The 13,109-nt window shown below is 47.9% G+C and overlaps 1 long non-coding RNA gene across 1 annotated transcript; it reads right to left on the minus strand.

Annotated features, from left to right (window-relative positions):
- Positions 1-6,654: 6,654 nt before the first annotated feature.
- LOC102025784 lies at positions 6,655-9,223 on the minus strand. The gene is made up of 2 exons (XR_260325.2): positions 8,785-9,223; positions 6,655-6,959 (listed from the first exon to the last, which is right to left on the minus strand). It is a non-coding gene; the product is annotated as an uncharacterized LOC102025784 (long non-coding RNA).
- Between the last annotated feature and the right edge of the window lie 3,886 nt (positions 9,224-13,109).

Consider the following 13,109-nt stretch of genomic DNA (forward strand, 5'->3'; position numbering starts at 1 on the left):
AAGGCCTTCAGGTGAGGGAAGCTCAGCCTTATGCAGAGGCAGAGCAGCACGCTGGGCAACTGAAGAGACTCTTCTAACCTGGATCACACTTTAGGGCACCACCTTCCCTTCCCAAACGCCTCCTTTTGTCCCTCTGTCCCAGCCCTTTGGGGTTCATAATCTGAGCAGCTAATAAATGCATGTGTGGAAATTCAGAATTAAGCAATGCTTTTTAGGAATCCACTTGGGGAAGACCTTGAGGCTTTTATTTATTTATTTATTTATTTATTTATTTATTTATTTTAAAAAGAGTAGTAAATGAGAAACAACAAACAAACAAAAATAGAACAGTAGCAGCACACCAGTATCACGAACATAAACAAATCAGAGCAAGAACATTCAAAGTGATACAGGGCCTCAAGACAAAATAATATGAATCAACAGTGGTTGTTACATTACATATCACTATCCTCAACTACATTGCTCAGAGTACCAGATGTAAGAATGAAAGATTGCTCAAACCATTACAGGGAATAAGAAAATAATTCTTCAATAAAACAGTAGAGATAATACAGACTTTCACTAGACAAGATGGTAGAAGTTCACCATGGTAATTCCAGTGCATATTGTTACCTTCAAATCAGTTGCTCAGACCACCAGACACAAGCATGCAAAGTCGATCAGAACATAAAAAACTGTAAGCATTAACTCTTCATTTCAATACACCATCAGACATCAGCAATACAGCTATCGCAGCTATTCATATATATATTTATGTTTTGCCTTCCTTCTTTATTTTTTCTTCTTTCCCTCATCCCAGTCATTCCTTCCTTTGAGCAATTTCTTTCCTTTTCCTATTATCTGTTGTACGTTTTGAGTTTTACCTAGTCTTTCAGTTTCCTACACCAAGGAGACAATATGATGTTTACACATCTGGGTCTGATTTATTTCACTTATGAGTATGGTCTCTAGTTGCCCCCATTTACCTGCAAAAGCCTCGAGTTTATCTTTTTTAATAGCTGGGTAATACTCCATTGTATAAAAATATCACATCTTTTTTATCCATTCCTCCAGTGGATGGGCATCTGGGTTGTTTCCAAGATTTAGCTGAAATGCATCTTTTCTTCCAGGAGGGGAGTGGGTGGAAAGGTCTGGGCTACTGGAATTAGCACTGAACCCAGACTTTGGAGGAAGTGACAGCAGCAACCTCCTAACCTGGCACTTGGAGTAGGCCTCGGTGAACACCTGCAGTGACACTGTGGGCAGCGCTGGTTGATCAATGCTCTTCCTGGGGCTGACTCAGCTGGGAGGAACAGGGTTCCAGCTCTGGGCAGGAGTTGAGCCCAGTTGTTTTCTGGAACATAAGAGACAGCATGCCTGAATGCACACATACATACACACACACTCTACACACACACACACACACACACACACACACACGCACTCCTTGCCCTAGCACCTCTGATTTTTTGGCTTCCTCCAGGTGATGAGACAGTGGCCAGCCTGGTGATGTGACCAGGCTGGGGTGCTGGCCTGGGCCCCAGGTGGGAGGTGGAGGTGTCAGGTGGCACCGTGGAATGGTACTTCCTTTGCTGAGTCATGGTTGTTAATTTTTCTGGAATCGGAATCATGGCCTTGACTACCCTGTGTGTTTAGCTTCGAGGGCTGAGCCGTTCAGGCTGCTCTTTAGATGACCCTTCCTAACCCAAAACAAAGCTGGCCATGGGTGTGAGAACTTTGATCGAAGTTTACCATCCAGAAAAGTGACCGCACCCTGGGTCTACCCCCCAGCGAGCTTCCACTAACCTGGCACACCCATAACCAGCACCCAGACAGAGAAGCCACAGGACCTGCCCCTTGGAGCCCCAGCTATTTCCCTCTAATCCTTCACCCTCCCCAAGAGCAGAGATTAGTTTCTGAATCAAAATAAATGCAACCAATACCATTTACTCTTTTGTGCCTGGCGTCTTTCATTCAATCTTATAAGATTTAACCATATTTTTGTGCTTAGCTGTCAACCCTCTTGTTCATTGCAGTATACTACTCCGTTGTGTGATTAAACAACTATTCATTCATTCTAAAGATATCATTCTTTTAAACTATTTGGAAGGGGCACTTCCCCCACGTTCCAGCTCATTCAAACTTCAAATCTCTGTTTTGAATCTTTTTATTAGCTTTTCCCCCCGCTAAATCTGACTATTCTAATAAACTTCTAATGACCTCACAGTTTCATCTGCCTTCCAAATAGACTCTTCTCACAAGCATCCAGAAAGACAGAGCTGCCCAGACCCCTCGTTCTAAACCTCCAGTGTCCTCTCCTCACCCAGCACGTGTGATGCCCCCCTGAGGCGATGGGGTAAGCACTTGCTTGAATCCTGTGTGCCCATTTGGAAAACCTGTGGTCTCTATTTTTACCCCAGGGCTCCATGCCCATTTTCCTGCCTATGGGCACTGGGTCCAGCTGCTTGCCCTGAGGTCACCTTTCCCACCAAGGCTCTGCCTCTCCCACTGACCCTGTACCCCTGGGCAGCTGAGCTTGCAGCCACTCACTGCTTCCCAAGCCTGGGGTCTGAGGGAGACGTCCCAGTTCCTGGCTGGGCTGGCCCGGCCTTCAGGCCTCGAGGTGGACTCCCGGGCTGCTCTCTGGGAGGAGGGGACAGGGCATTCACCGTGAGAGGTCCTGTTGGAATCCTGAGGGCCTGACACATGGGGAGGAGGGAGGGACTGAAACCAGGCAGAGAAACAGCTGTCTGCGTGCTGCAGTCCTGGGCCTGAGGATTTTATCACCATGTGTGCTGAAGCACCAGTTTTCTTGCTTTCTAATATTCTTAGCCCCTAATGTAACACAAGACCTGCTTTTTCAATTTTTGTTTCTATGAGGATGTGTTTAGAGTGTGTGATGATTTCATTCAGCCTAGGGAGCTGGTACATGGCACAAAACACAGCTCAGTTCTTGCTATGTCCTTTCTGACCTTGAATTCACTTGAAAAGCATTAAATTCTGTCCACCTGTACCCTCAAGGCATCACCTTCTCTGAAGTGAGGAGGAGCCTCGAAAAGCAGGACTTCCCATGGAAACAGACTCTTCATCATCACCGCCAATTGTGGAGTCAACATCTTTTATCTATTGATGAGACCTTCCCCGCGATCCAGGGAGAGATGTACGGGAGCTGCTGGGCTGGGCTGAATGCCCTGCCCTCTCCTCCGGAGAGCACCCCAGGAGGCCATCTTGAGGCCTGCAGGCAGGGCCAGCCCAGCCAGGAGCTGGGACCTCTCCCTCAGACCCAAGGCTCGGGAAGCAGAGAGGGGTAACCAGGGCAAGGAGTACACTGAAGGAGCCAGGTGCAGGTAGCACTCCCACGGCCTCACAGAACAGCCTCCCCCAGAAAGCAGGGGATGTGGGGCAAGTGGGAGTGGGAACCTCAAAGCTGGTGGCCACTGACACCAGCACCGTGCTGGCCTCAGCCCATGCCACCTGTGCCCTCAACACTGCCACCTTAAAAAAGTGAGTTCCATAAAAATTAGTAATCAGGAGTCACTGGGATTCCGACTGTATTTTAAACAGTTCATGCGTATTCCCCTAAAAGACCAACTTCAAAAGTCCTGCAGGGCTGGAAGCACAGAGGCAGGTGGGGAGAACAGCCTGCAAATGATAAACAACGCTGCCTACTGGCAGCTGGAATTTTTGCAGGGTGGCCGTCTGATTTAATGGCCCTGTCGCTGCATGCGTTGACATGGCAACTGTGGAAAATGCCATAAATATCTGAGTCGTGGACTTGCATGGTATGTTTACATTGTGGGCGGTGTATTGTGAGACATGTGGTGGCCGTTGTCCCCTCCAGTTGGAGACGTCTGGAGGTGACAGCCATTTTTTAGAGTCGTTGGGCTAAATGACTCTCCCGACAGACACTGCTGCAGGTTGGAGCTGTGTGTTTTTGTGTGTATTTGAGAAATTAAACGCAGCATTTCATGAGCCACACTGCCTCACCACAACTTGCAGTGTGCCAGGAGCCACTTTTCGTTTCGGAGTCCAGGCAGTGTTGGATCGCTTCTGAATTCAGCACACTAGCAAGCAATGACAGCTTTTATGCAAAACAGAAGCAAACAAGCACTTGCATAAATTTATTGAAACCCAAATCCTACTCCAGTCATTCCATTCCTCAAGGTAAAAGAGAAAACGGCTGATTTGCTTTGTGTTCAAGCTCTCTTAGGAGGACAGTGACATCCATACCTTCCCCGTGCATGGTGGATTTTCACAGTGTTAGTCCCTGAAGGCCACCAGAGAAATGCACTTACCAGCAAAACATTTTTGAAGCTCACCTTACAAGGGGGCACTCTGCCTTGCTGGGTCTTCAAGTGGCTAGAGATGACAGAGGAGGGTCTCAAAGGCACCCCGGGCCAGAAGAAGGTCCCTGTCCAGGAAGACCCGGCTCTGTCTCTCAGAGCTCATGATAGTATGGGCTTGGATTCATGGACACAGCGAGGCAGGGGCTTAAAGCAAACCTTGCCAAGGAAACTACTCTCTAGCAAGTTGGTCACCCCATGGCTTTCTGGTGTCACTTTCTCATAAAGAGATTGGGACAGGCAGCCAAGCGGTTTGGCCTGGTGTTAGTGTCTTTGATCCAGGCACAGGGAAGGATGACTACTTTGACCTGCATTGTCCTGCACAGGGTCAGGAAATCCTGTTCTGTTCTCAGTGGCTTTGGGTGAGTCATCTAATCTCTCTGTGGGTCTTGTTACCCATTCATTCATTTATTCATGCAGCATTTCACTGAACAGGCACTGAATGCCCAACTTAAGACACAACGGGAAGACTGACAGCTTCTCCCAGGGGACCTACCGTGTATCCAGTTGGTTCTCTGAATGAGTTACTCTTTTGAGACTCTTAAGTTTCAAGGAGCCAAGACAAGCAGAGATATTGCTAATTATTTTTATTTTAAACATCGTCTAGCATGTTAGAAAGCACGGGACTCTGTTTCAGTAAAGCAAGGCCAGGCCTCGTGGAGACCTCCCATGTTTGTGGCGGTGGTTCTGGAGAGAGGGGGTGCTTGACTGATTGTCACGATCCTATGTGGTTTTTATCTCTGGCACAGCACTACCTCCCAGATGAGCACTGAGATTTGAGGTATCATCTTATGGGTCTGAGCCCTGGCATAATTAGTGATGCTTATGACCACATGCATAAGAAATCCCTGGGCCACCTTTGCACATCTGCCCTCTAATCCCTCAAAGCAAAACCTGTGGCTCCGGGTCTGGGGTGCACCCATGCTGAGCAAGGACCTCACACCCAGGAGCATGTCCCACACACATTCATTCATTTGTAGGTGGCTCATTAATCCTCACGTACTTTTGCTGAGACCCAAGTCTTCAAGAGAGTCAAACTTAGCTCCCTTCACTAAAATTATTTTATTATTTTAGTTTTTAAGCATTTTTGCAGTAGAATATCCTATTGTATCCAAAGCAGTTATGGAGAATGCCTAAAGTAACAAACAGAGAAACACGGTGGACATGAAATGAGGAGTTTTAAAAGCTTAGTCTTCCCTTTATTTTCCCCTTTCACTTTAATCTTCGGTTTGCAGAAGAACCAAAATATTGTCAGCGAAGAGAAGACAGATTTGTCACGTCTTAATTTGAAGGTAAAGAATTGCCTTCAATCACTGACCTTTATTTCTTTGTCCTGGGATCACACTGTAACTATGGAGCCTGTTTCAACACGAAGTCCTCGGGAGAGGGTTTAACAGCATCGCGGGCGGCAGGCCCTGTCCTTCTCACGCCCACCAGGTATTGATGTGTTTGGTTAGAGACCCATTCATCATGGCCCAAGCAGTCAGCAGGCACACGGAGATGGCCTTTTGTCTCCCAGACCTCTCATTTACCTTGTTCCAGACTAGCTGTGTACGAACACGGGAAAACTTCGTGCCTTCCTTGCATGGTAAATGGAGGTTGCCATTAACCCTTTGGGGCACCAGGACTAGAAGGTGCCTTTTGCACAAGCCCTTCTGGCCTACACGATGCTTTACTAAGAGAGAGGCTGAGGGTTTAATCATTTTCTCTGTGGCTGACAGCTGTGACTTCCCCCAGGCCACTGTCATAGGATGGACAGAAGTCAATCCACAGGGGCAATGGGTGGAAATTGTGGTATTCAGAAGTGACAAAGAAATGCCATTCGCAGCAGTGACCATCCAGTAGCAATGAGCACACTTGGGCCCAGGTCTCGGTTTCCAACACCATGCTCCAGTGGGTGGAGCCAGAGCTCCCTGGACAGTGGGTGACAGTCACACACACAGAGACAGGAGACAAGTGAGATGAGCCTGGTCACCGGGCAGTGGCTGGATGCAGAAAAGTTCTCAGGAAAACACACAGCAACAGAAGAGTGTCCTAGGGGCCTGGGAACACACTGAAAGGGTTTTGGGGCCTGAGGCTGGAATAGTACAAGCAACCAGAGTGCTGGAGTTACAGTAGTCTACAACCTTGAGTACAGAGTGAATATCCTGAGTATATACTGAGAAGTAAGTATAAATAAGTAAGTGGGATAGAAGAGATGAATCTCTTATGCACAAAGAAAAATCACAGTGATTTATGAAAACCCTGCCTCCAGTGTATAGCAAAACTTCCACTTCTGCATGTAGGCTGCAGGGGTGACTTCCTTCCAAAGAACACAGAGTGGAGGCTGGAGGAAGAGGAACTCCACTGCTTCATTCAGACTACATGACAAACTTGACCTCAGCAGGTGCCCAAGGTCATCTTGACATCCATCAGTCATGCTAACCACACTGCCCTTCGACGGGATGCTCTGAGTACACTCTACTCCCGCTTCTTCCTCTCAGTCCCATGACCCCAGCCTTAGCAAGAGCTAAACCCAGGATGTATCCCGAGGGGGTACTTTCTATGGAGTGCCTGGCCATGCTGACCATTGTCAGACCCTGGAAACCATGAAGATCTGAGCAACTGTGACCGCTGAAGACACTGGGGAGATAGACCCTGGAACAGGAAAAGAATATTAGGTAAAAACCAAGAAAATCCATACAAAATACAGATCTAAGTAAATTGGAGTTAACATGTCCACAATGATCATTAATTGTGACAAATGCACCATACTCAATAAAATGTTAATGATAGGAAAAGTGAAATGGCAATGGTATATGAGACTTCTCGGTACTATTTTAGACATTTTTTCCATAAATCTCAAGCTACTCTTTTTTAAAAATTTATTTTAAAAGTGTGGACTAGCAAGGACAATAATCATATCTTTATTTTTCTGATTGCTATGATTCTTCTCACAATTCCTCACCCTTTGATCAGTGAGAACTGAAGTCATGCAGTTCTGGATCAGTGTCTTAAACACTACCGGGACCAGACATGGCCCCTGTCCCTGAGCTTGGCATTGTTGGGAGCAAGCCAAAGCAAATCATCTGCTTGCTTCAGGAATCACCTAGAAAGGCAGTCAGCTCCAGGAGCTTGCTCATCTCCAAGATTTGCTTCAAGACATTTTCCTTGTGAAATCTGGCAGTGCAGAGCATTAAGGTACTAACTCTGTCCCCTCTCAAACCATCCCCAGCCAGCAAAGCCTGCCCTCCTGTTACCCCATCCAGCCCTGATTTCCTCATCCTTAGACACCAAGACTGCCCAGGCGGGCAGGTGAGCACCCCTCAGACTCTAGCAGAACAATGAGCTGGTTTTGTTCCATCAACAGTTTCTTTGGAGGTCTTTTGGGGACCTCCAAAGACAGTGAACAGAAGTGAGTCGGGGCAAGAGAACTCACTCTTGTCTATTAAAACCATATTAGTTTCTTCCATTCTTACCCAATTTCCAGTCAGATAAACACCCATGGGACAGAAGTTCTCCTCTCTCAGGATGGCTCTAATCCTCCTGCTTTGGCCCAAGATGGCAACTGTGGGTGGCTGTGGCTTTAGCATCTCTGGGGTGTGGTAAGGAGCATGGACCCTGGGCTTGCTTCTGTACTCTGCTGGGGTAGACCCAGGCTTGTGTCTGCTAACCATAGACCCATGTCTGCCCTCTGGCTAAGCTGGCTGAGGGGCTCCCCTCCCTGACCACACAGAGCTCTGGCTGCCACCCCATTTGGGGGAGGTCTGAGCCTCGGCCGGGTGTGTTTTTCACCATGGTGGTTCTGCCCAATGGGGCCCGGCGCCCCAGGGAAAGCTCTGGAGTATGAGCAAGGCCTCCTTCCACCCGAATCAGCCCATTGTGCTGGCACCACTCAACCGTGGCCACCCTGTGGGGAGTCAGGGCCACCCTCTGTGTGCTTTCCAGCCAGGGTTTCAAGGTTTTGGTTTTCCCAACTTAAGACTTAGCCCAGCCCAAGATTTCAGTCCAGATGGGTGACAGCAAGTCATTGGCTGTCTCATGCCTTCCTCCTACCTCGGCTCCCTTCCTTCCCTGGTCACCATCCAGAAGGTGCCTCCCCCATGACCTGGACTCTGTCTTCAGAGGTGACTTCCATGGGCCTAGGGTGACTCAGGGATGTCCACTCAGATCCCCTTTAGTAAAGAACTGATGACCAGCTGTAAGGACAGCAGTGAGCTGAATGTCTGCATGGTTTGTCCCCAGGGGCTGGCACTGTCTTTGAGTCCCGATGTCTTTCCTGAATGGCACACAGACAATGACTGGCCACACAGGCCATGTCCCCCAGCATGGACCCCTATGGGCCATCAGTGGTGGAGTTCTTGTTTCTCTGAGCTGTGCTGCCCTGCACTTTGAGACTCCTCTGCAGCTCCCTCCCTCCCTTGCCCTTATACTTCCCTGGGGTCAGCCCTTCCTCACGGTCCCAAGGCTCCTTGCCACTTACCACAGTTCTCTCTTGCTCCCTTATTCTTGCCTCTTCATGGAGGAGCCACGAGGTGACCTGCAATCCACAGAGCTTGGTGAATGGCTGAGGGCAAACACTGGCTTGTGAGGGAGCAGACAGATAACCCACAGGGCCAGCATCCCTGTGTGACATCACAGCTGAGGACACACGGCTAGCTGTCCTGGCAAATGCCCAACCTGGACGTCTCCCTGAGGCTGGCCGGATGCCCCCTGCTCCCTCCCTGCTGCCACTGCAGATGGACATCTGCTTTTTTCCTCAGAGCTTCTCCCTGGGCTTCAATATCATCAGCAGGACCCTGGAGGGGAGAAAAAGGAACTGGTGATGTTCTTCCCACCTTTCTGCCCTCTGAGTCACTATAGGTGAACCAAGGCCCCCAACAGAAGGCTGCAGCCCTTGAAAGTGAGCAGAACTCATTCAGGCTCTGGTGACTACTTCCTGGCTTGCCCATCCAGTCCCTGTGATGCTGCCCTTTGGGGCTGGACTCAGGTCCTGCACACTTTGTGTGTGGCTGAGTGCCAGGTCCTGAGTGACTGAAGCAGAGGCCAGACACAATCTTAGAGTTACCCACATTCACTCAGCATAACGTCACCATTTTACCAACCAAAATCTGAACCATCAGTTTAAATATCATACTATTTCTCAATTACGGGGAAGGGAAAATGTGAATCCCAGCAGATTCTCTATAAATATGTTGCAGAGCCGGGGATATTGCTCAGTGGGACAATGCCTGCCTGGCAAGTACAAGGTCCTGAGTTTGATTGTCAGTACCAAATAAATAAATAAATATGTTGCAGTAATTATTGAAATAAAGATGATTTGAGTCTTATGTTGGAGTTTCCCCACCACTGGCCATCATAAGTGGCACAGAGCCCGTCAAAGGCTGTAATCAGTCACACATGAGTTCAGTGGAACTCAACATCCTGGGGTGGTTAATGTTGACTGGCAACTTGATTAGGTGGAGAAACACCTAGGAAATAAGTAAAGCTCATTATGGGTGTGTCTGAGGTGTTTCCAGGATGACTGGCGTGTGGGACACCCACTCTGATTGTGAGTGGCTTCATTCAGTAGCTGGGAACCTGCCTGAAACAAAAGATAACAAGGGTGTCTCTCTCCCTCTCTCCCCTTTCTGGCTGCCAGGAGGTGAGCAGCTTTCCTCCATCACACTCTTCCACTATGATGTTTCTGCCTCACCACAGGCCTAAAGCAATGGAGCCAGCTGACCATGAAGTGACCCCTCTGAAATCATAAGCCAGAGCCAACCTTTTCTCCTTTTAAGTTGTTTTTCTCATCTATTTTGTAACAGTGACAGAAAGCTGACAAACATAATACTATATGAAATTTTTAAACATCCTATTATATCAAGTCTCTTAGAATTATAGAATGAGATTCTTCTGATTACTGTAATTACATTCTGTTTTGATGGTTATCTCTAACCCAAGTAAGATTTTGATTTCTCACATACATTGAAGGGTAAATTGAACAGTGATTCAGGACAGTGGTTTTGAAACTCTTTTCTTTGTTTTCTCATAATTCTTTTTAGAAGTTAAGAAAGCTAGGAACTGCCTCCTCAGACAAGTACAAACATGGCCATATTTGCAAATTAGACAAAACAATTTCACACAGTTGGCAAAACTTTATGTCCCATAGTTCTTGGTCTTCAAATTGTAAATATATGATGCACAGAGACGTATGAAAACAACACAACCCTGGAAGACTGTGTTCAGGGAAGACACCTCCCACATAAGCACACTCACACATACAGGTACACACGCAAACACACACACAAGCCAACACAAGGAGGGGACTACTAACTTGACAGGCAGTGAGGGAAACATTAGACCCAGTACATGCAGATGTGTCTTATGTGTGCATGAGGGAATGTGTGCACACAGGTGCACAAATGTCATTTTTAAGTGAATTTGAGTTTCAGAAAATAAGTGATTTTTCCAAAGGCTCATGATTCATAAAAGTCAATTCTGTGTTCTAATGATTCCTGAGCTGTTCTAATACTTACCTAGGAACACAGAGAAGCAATCTGGGAAGGGAAACGTGAGTTTCCATCAGAGTGTACCATATGCCTCTGTGTCAAACATTTGACTTAAATTGATGCCCTGAGTCCTGTGTGATATCCATACCATCTATGCCCTGTGTAGCCTGGTCAGTGTTTGTATTACCATTGTTAAGTCACCTGAGTGGGAAACACAAGTAACTTTGATGGTTACTGTCCTTCACCAACAAATCCTATGCTTATGAGTGAAAAGTCTCCCTTCTGCCTCCTCTGGTCATGCTTGGCAGTGAGTCAGTGTCCTCATCCCCCAGCCCACATCTCCCTCACATGTCACCCTTCTGAAAGGCACAGGGATCTTTCTGCTGCCTGCCCTTGCTCAGAATACCACATGGTGCTGTCCTTACTCCTGGAGGAGGAGCCCATGCTGTCTATTGAGGTGAGGGGAGACCTTCCTGTCTGGCCTCTGATTACCTCTCAGCCCTGCTCCTCCACATCCCTCTCTACATACCAGAGGCACCCAGGCCCTACCATCTGTCCCCACATGACTATCCTGGTCCTCCATGTCTTCACTCTTCTGTGATCTGACTCCACTGTCACCTGCAAGGTGGGGGCCTCCTTGTCCGGGAGACCTCAACCATTGCTTGAGCCACATTTTCAGAGTCCTCATGACCCTCTCAGAGGGGGATGGCTCTCTCTTGCTTCTTTGCTGCTACCTTGCATTTGGCTTCTGTGACAGACCTGTTCTGTAGAGGAGATGCTGCTTAGCTGAGCTCCTGTGTCCACAGAGAAGGAAAAGGAGAGATGGTCACTCGGCTATGTTCTCCTCATGCCCGGCAGGTGGCAGACCCAGACATGCTGTTGAGGAAATGAGTGTATCTCCATATCTCTTTCAAGAAACTCACTAATTGCACTTCCAGGCACCTTAAAAGACCAAGTAATTTGCTAAATGGCCTCTTGCTCATTACAAATTAGGCTATGAATCACCAAATGAGAGGGCTGGCCAGTGATAAACTCAGAAGTGCTGAAAGTCCTGTTGTGCTTCAGCTCCGAGGAGCTCTGGCTCCTGACACTGACATGCTTAGTGTTACCTAGGCTGTCCATAGACATCGAGCCACAGCCTGGATCTGGAATGTGCTCACAGACCCCTGTGTCCTAGGCTGGGTCCTCAGCTTGGTGCTACTGAGAGGGGGTGGAGCCTGTTGGAGGTGGGGCCTGGTGGGAGAAAGCTAGGTCACTGGTGCCCTGGAAGGGCACACTGGGGTCCCCACCCTTTCCTTTCTCTCTCTGTGCTTCCTGGATGCCAACCTTCCTCCATCACACACTTCTACCATGACAAACATCCATGCCCAAACATCCTCATCATGGACCCAAAAGCAACAGGGACCTCTAATAGTGGGAGCTAAAATGAACCTTTCCTCTCTGTGAGTGTATTTATCTCGGGTATTTGTTTCAGTAACAAACAGCTGACTAACTCACTAGGCACATGCACAGACACACACATGCATGAAGACACACATAGGCACATACGTATGTGCACATATGCATTCACTTGTGCATACATATAGTTGCAGATGTGCACATGTGTGCATACACAAGTGTGGGAGCAACTGTGGAGGCGCCTTGTGTAGTAGACACTTTGCAAGTGCTTGATGTCATCTGGGCGCTAAGCTAATTGCTTCAACCCGCTGTTCAATTAACCTAAAAACACTATTAAATTAACTGTCCCTACTTGGAGGTGGGTTATTTTCAATGCAGGTGACTGTCGTAGGTACACTGAGTCTTCACATGGAGTTGGGCTTCCTTCCTTTCTCCTCTTCCTCTCCTTCCCAGACTTTCTCCTTGCCCCAGGTAGGTGACTCAAATCTGCTCTTGTAGGGTCAATGTCTCAGACAACTGAATTGCTTTGGAGTGAGAAGCAACTAGGAAAAATGACAACAGATCAGTGAGACACTGGCCCTGGAGCAGGGGCCACGCCACTCAGAGGGAGAAGGCAAAGTGCACCATGGTATCATGAGAGCCACTGGCCAAGGTTATTGCTGTAGGGGCATGCTGGGCCAATGCTGGTGCTGGAAGTGTGGAGTGGGGCTGCCCCAGCAGACCTGAAGGATCCTCACAAAGAAAGGCAAGGATTATCTGAGAAAGCAGTGTGTGTGCGTGTGTGTGTGTGTGTGTATGTTTATATTTCATGTACACGTATACATGTAAGCTTTTCACTTTCTTTGCAAGTTAAAACTCCCTAAATCTATATCTGTTTGCTCACAGCCACACACCCAATCACATACACACACACACAATC

The sequence above is a fragment of the Chinchilla lanigera genome, unplaced genomic scaffold, assembly GCF_000276665.1.
Source record: "Chinchilla lanigera isolate Chin_1 unplaced genomic scaffold, ChiLan1.0 scaffold00014, whole genome shotgun sequence".
Taxonomy (NCBI): Eukaryota; Metazoa; Chordata; class Mammalia; order Rodentia; family Chinchillidae; genus Chinchilla; species Chinchilla lanigera.